The 5,788-nt window shown below is 43.3% G+C and overlaps 1 long non-coding RNA gene across 1 annotated transcript; it reads right to left on the bottom strand.

Annotated features, from left to right (window-relative positions):
* Window positions 1-2,662: 2,662 nt before the first annotated feature.
* Window positions 2,663-4,408, bottom strand: LOC134167433 (uncharacterized). The gene is made up of 2 exons (XR_009966184.1): window positions 3,969-4,408; window positions 2,663-2,878 (listed from the first exon to the last, which is right to left on the bottom strand). It is a non-coding gene; the product is annotated as an uncharacterized LOC134167433 (long non-coding RNA).
* Window positions 4,409-5,788: the final 1,380 nt, after the last annotated feature.

Consider the following 5,788-nt stretch of genomic DNA (forward strand, 5'->3'; position numbering starts at 1 on the left):
CCTTCCTGTGACTGAGATGGAGAAGGATCCAGGGAAGGCCATGATGAAGGACTGGAAGTGGGGATAGAAGGAGGTGGTATTTTAGGTCTAAAGGAAAAGGCAGGAAAGAGCAAGGGCATCACAAGAGATGAAGATTCAAGGTGCTGGCAGTCTGAGAAGACAGTCAAAACAAAAAGAAGGCACAGAGCACTCAGGAAGTTTGCCGATGACAGCAAGCTGTGTGGTTCAGTTGGTACACTAGAGGGAAGGAACGGCATCCAGAGGGATCTGTTGGTTGATGAGAAACTTAACGTGAGCCTGCTTCAGTGTGCGCTCACAGACCAGAAAGCAACCATATCCTGGGCTGCATCAAAAAGAGTGTGACCAGCAGGTCGAAGGAGGTGATCCTGCCCCTCTACTCTGCTCTCGTGAGACCTCACCTGGAGCATTGTGTGCAGTTCTGGTGTCCTCAACATAAAAAGGACATGGAACTGTTGGAACAAGTCCAGAGGAGGCCACGAGGATGATCAGGTGCTGGAGCACCTCCTGTATGGAGACAGGCTGAGAAAGTTGGGGCTGTTCAGCCTGGAGAAGAGAAGGCTGCGTGGAGACCTCAGAGCAGCTTCCAGTATCTGAAGGGGGCCTATAGGGATGCTGGGGAGGGACTCTTCATTAGGGATTGTAGTGACAGGACAAGGGGTAATGGGTTAAAACTGAAACAGGGGAAGTTTAGATTGGATATAAGGAGGAAGTTCTTTACTGTAAGGGTGGTGAGGCACTGGAATGGGCTGCCCAAGGAAGTTGTGAATGCTCCATCCCTGGAGGTGTTCAAGGCCAGGATGGACAGTGCCTTGGGTGCCATGGTTTAGTATGAGGTGTCCCTGCCCATGGCAGGAAGGTTGGAACTGAATGATCTTAAGGTCCTTTCCAACCCTAACTATTCTATGATTCTATGATTCTATGATTTTAGAGCCTCTGTCCTGGAAGGAATTTAAAGGTGCAGTTCCCCTCACTGTAAAATCTGTACCAGACCTCTGGATAAAGGCAGAGGGGCTCCAGCAATGCACAAGACCGAGCTTGTAGGAGACACACAGTCATGAAGGACAGCAGAAGAGCTGTCCTGACCTGGGACAGCATGGCTGCAGTATGTGGGGCACTTGTATAATCACTGAAAATGGGTAGAAAATTCCTGTATTGTACATGATACATTGAAAGGTTATTGGATAAGATATAAAAAAGAGAGAGCAATTCAGGAGAACCCCACTTCCTAGAGACTTCCCATCATTCAGACCTGTTTGTTTCTTCTTTTTCCAGGAGAATGACTCATACTTTTCTGGACTAAGACCTGACTTCGGGCTGGTGGGACTGAAGTGTAGCCCTGTCTCCATCTTCTTTGGGATACCATCATGTCAAAGAGAGATCAAACCCACTTGTAAACAAGCCGTAGGTTCTTTTGCAGATGACAGTTGGCCCCCTCCCTGCCTTCCTTCACTCATTGACTGATAAATGTAGCACTCAAAGTAGTTTCAGAGCATACCTACCAAGGGCAGACACCATAGAGTTTCCAGGTTGTCTAATTTGCAGGTCCTAAATAGCTGGAAAGTGGACACAGAGGCTGAGCACCCACTGCAGCTGCAATGAAAGCCTGTTGTGTTTTTTACCAACAGACTTCAGGCGGCTGTGGCTGTGTGATTTATCCATCCCAACAGCACTGGTAAAGCCTGATGAATAATTATCCTTTTGACCTCCCTTGTATGAGCTGAACACAGAATTGTCTTTTCTGTCTTTAAGGCTGATGCTGCAAAATCCTTCCCAGGGCCTTTCCAAGGCTTCAGCAACATCAAAGGTGTCTTTTCAAGGACCACTAACTCCTGGAAGCACTGGCACAAGGCAACCTCATTTCCCAGCCATACGATGGGCAATGAACCTTCTAAACTTTAACTGCTGATCTGGAGTGTCTGGCAAATTATCATTAATTAGGAACTGTGCTGATTGCACCTTGTTCTTTCAAGGCCACAAGCAGAGCTGAGCAAAGAATTTAATCTGGCCATTCAATTAATAAATTAATTTCAGCAGAGTTCATGCTGTCTAAAAAGTGAAAAGATCAGATTAATCCCATACCTAAAATTATGCAGTTTTAAGTGGTCTTGTGCTACTGTAACTTCACTATGAGAGGCAGAAATCAAGACTTTCCACTTTGTTGGGACTGGTTCCATAGCTGTGACTGGTGTTGTTGTAGTTGGAGGTGTAATTTTTAGTCTTAGAACACCAGTAAGAAAGACTGACACAATTTAATCAGGTTTTCAGCATGTGCTTAGGATTTTCGCACATTCTGGGCAGCATCCTGGCTGCGAACTCTTATCATCCACAAGTTTATAGCATGAGAAGTCTCTCAGGTGTGGACAGGAGGGAGAAAATTCTGGAAATGTGGTTTTTCCCTGAGTCTTTCTAAATCTGCTGATGCAAACACCTCTGCCTGGGCCTGTGTGTATGTGTTGCACTCTAAGAGGGTCTTGACCTACTGAAAAATAGATTTCTCAACAATAGAGCTTTATCTAAATCTGTGTTTCGGCTTTTTATCTTCTCTGATTTATTTCATCTTCTTCTTCCCATCTCCAAATTCATGTATCTATTTCTTGGCTTTGCAAGATCCAGATTGAAATGCAAGAATACTTAGAAAATTAATTAACACCTTTGTTTATTATCATTTCCACCATTCCAGTTTAGAACAATTTGGATGTGGGTCACAAATCTGAAGGCAGTCATCATTCCATCTCTTCCATCTGGAATTCTCCTGGAGTCCTGTTATTTGTGGCTATTTGCAGTCCTTCATTTGCTGTTGGTTGTTTGCCTGAACCAACACACAGGCTGTTGCTTGGTGTTTCAAGCAGGCTCCTCCCTGTGGAAATAGGTAAGGAAGGGCTGAATTTTAATGGTGTTTATTGAAAGAACTGCTCTGGGTTTTCCTCGAGCTGCTTGTCATTGAAACCTCTACTTCAGGTTGCTCAATTGCCTCGTGCATTCCCCAGTAGTCAGGAAAAGGAGCTAAGAGGCAGGGAAGTGAATAGACATCGCACTCACATAAAACTCATTTCTCCAGAAAACAAGGGAAAAGGTGAGGCTTTTCTCACTAAAAAGAAAAAGAAAGTCCATATCTACCAGAGCAAATGTTCACTGGCTTCACCACCAGATGCATTTGCTGAGTGTGTGATATACTGGGGGGGAGTTGCTCTTCACCAGCTTTAAGTGCAATCTTCACATGGGTTTTATTTCCCAGCTTCTGAATGCTCTTTCTATTTTATCCATAACCCTTCAAACACAAAGTGTGGAACGTTTACTGTCAATCTCCAGCATCGCATGGAAAGCTGCTCTGCCCACAGGAAAGCTCAGCTTCTTGTACTGTGCTATGAAAGGAGCATCTACTCCTGGTAAATAGTGTTTGAGAGATTAATTTACGCTCTCTGGGTTTTTAATTTTTCTTCTAAATGGGTTCTTCTCTTATTATCAGTAGATCTGTGTTCGGATGCTATCCAGTAATGCATAAAGCAGTATGATTAATAGTCGTGTTGTTTGTTCTTTCACCTATGCAGAGGGAGATGTGTGTATTTTGGAGTCTATTGTTTTTTAGAATCCTGCTTTACTTGATAATATGCATGCTTGGTGGGACTTTTAGTCTTCCAAAGCCTTGAAATGAAATTCCCTATATTCTCCTTAAAGCTGGGAGACAAAACTACCAAAAAGGCTTCTAGCCTTTACTGTCATTTTTCATTCAAACCCAAACTATAAGGTAAATTTTGAAATGGAGAACATTCAGATCCTCTCTGTGAGGAAGAATTATAATAAAGAGGCTTGGAAACAAATCCATCCTTGTGTCACACTGATAACTGGGGTAATCAGATCTCACCCCTGACAAGGAAGTAGAGACCTCATCAAACCCCTTATTGACAGGCTTGTGGCAAGGGAAGAAGCTATTCAAACTTTGGAGGTACCTCTGGGAACTGGTGTTCTCCAGCTTCTTTGCATGACTGCAGATGCCTGGGAAGAAGGAGGGAAGTATCACGGGGAGATATAAATGAAAAGGAAACCATAAAACTGAAGTGTTTAAAATGTGCTGGAGCAGTGGGACAGGCAAGTACTTGGCAGGGCCTGTGGACAGGAAAGCTAATGTCACTATGTGACTGCAATGGTGCCCAGGGGATAAGAAATATATTCTTGTGTTCAGCTTTCCAAATAATATTAAATTCCTTAATAAATTTCCCCACAAGGGGTGGAACAGAGGCGAGGGAGCCACAGAGCTCTCGAAGGGGAGTCCAGAGCTATTACATCCTTATATGATTAGCTCAGACACTTCTGCTGGGACCAGAACCACTGCAGTTAGGAAAAGCAGGAAAAACAATTATTTTATTTAAGGCAAACCTCAGGGTCCAACTGGCAGCTGAACATTGAGCACTTCTTTTTTCTTAGCCTGAACCTTTTAAAGCATAACTCCTTGAAGCAGAGGAGAGGGTCTTATTCTGGCTAGGGATGCCTTCTGACAGGTCCAGAGGTAACTCCTTCTTCCCAAGACAAGGACTCTACCTATCCATCGCAGCCAGCTTAGCAATTTACCTTTGGGAGCTCATCTTTCACAAAGAGCTCTTCAGCTTGTCTCCTAGTCCCTCCTTTCTGGTACTGGTATATTGAAGGTTTGGGGCAATTTAGAAGTGCCTTTATCAAAATAGCCACACTGCTGAAGTCAAGGGTCTCTGACACATTCCTCATGGGCCAAGATTTTTCACATGCCTAAGCAGATTGTCCCTCTATGCGTGTAAACTGGACTTGCCAGAACAGCCTTTTTCCTCTCTATCCCAGTTACAATTCTTCCCACAGATCGTCTTGGATACAATTGAATTCAGACACTAAGCCAAAGCAAACTCCCACCCTGAGAGCTCTTGTAAAGCAGCTTCAAACTCTTTGGGACTATAAGGAGGGAAAATATAAAAATTATTTCAAATGGGGTAAAACTACAGAATCTGTCAAAATTCTCCTGGAAAGATCTCTGGGCACGATTTATTCAAGTTTTGGTTCTGCCAAATCAAATATATTGAGAAGAACCTCCAGATTGGCCACCTTTCTGGACCACTTCTCCACCACATGAGGGGCCTGTTAGAGAATGAGGTGTTTAGAAGAGTTGTAACAATTATTTTTCCTAATTCTTAACATACTGTGCTCAGAAGTCAGGAGCAAAATTGTGCTGTGAAAGCTACTGAAGCACTTCATCTTACAAGCACCAGCACTGCTTCCCGGGATGACCTCCACTTTGTCACATTGGGCTGGAATTATTTCATTTTTCTCTCTCGGAGTTTGGTTTAGCTCATCTGCGCATCTAAGACCTGGTGATAATTCTTTTCACCTCTTCTTTTTCCCAGGACACATGATGAAATCATACAAAATCCGTATATCACAAAGATGATGATACATAAAACAGCAGCTCATTCCACAGACAATAAAAGTAGGTAAAATTCAATATACAGCACTTTCAAGTGATTTCAGCAGCAATTCCAAATTTATTGTCTTGTTTATTTATTCAATTGATATCAATAAACATCACATTCTGTTTTGCTGACGAATCCATCTCTCAAGCAATGTTATGTCTCTCTTCGCTGGAGACTTGCAGTGGAGACAGCGGCCTGATGGCATTATACCAAACTCAGTACTTAGTGGTGCAGGAGCTGTCACACATTTATCTCCCCACAAGATTGAGAAATGTGCTATATCTGGATCAATATGCAAAGTATAGCGCAGCACAATGTCAAGTTTCACCACGCCA

This window comes from Pezoporus occidentalis, unplaced genomic scaffold (genome assembly GCF_034315485.1).
Source record: "Pezoporus occidentalis ecotype Australia unplaced genomic scaffold, CSIRO_AGI_Poc_V1 ctg289, whole genome shotgun sequence".
NCBI lineage: Eukaryota > Metazoa > Chordata > Aves > Psittaciformes > Psittacidae > Pezoporus > Pezoporus occidentalis.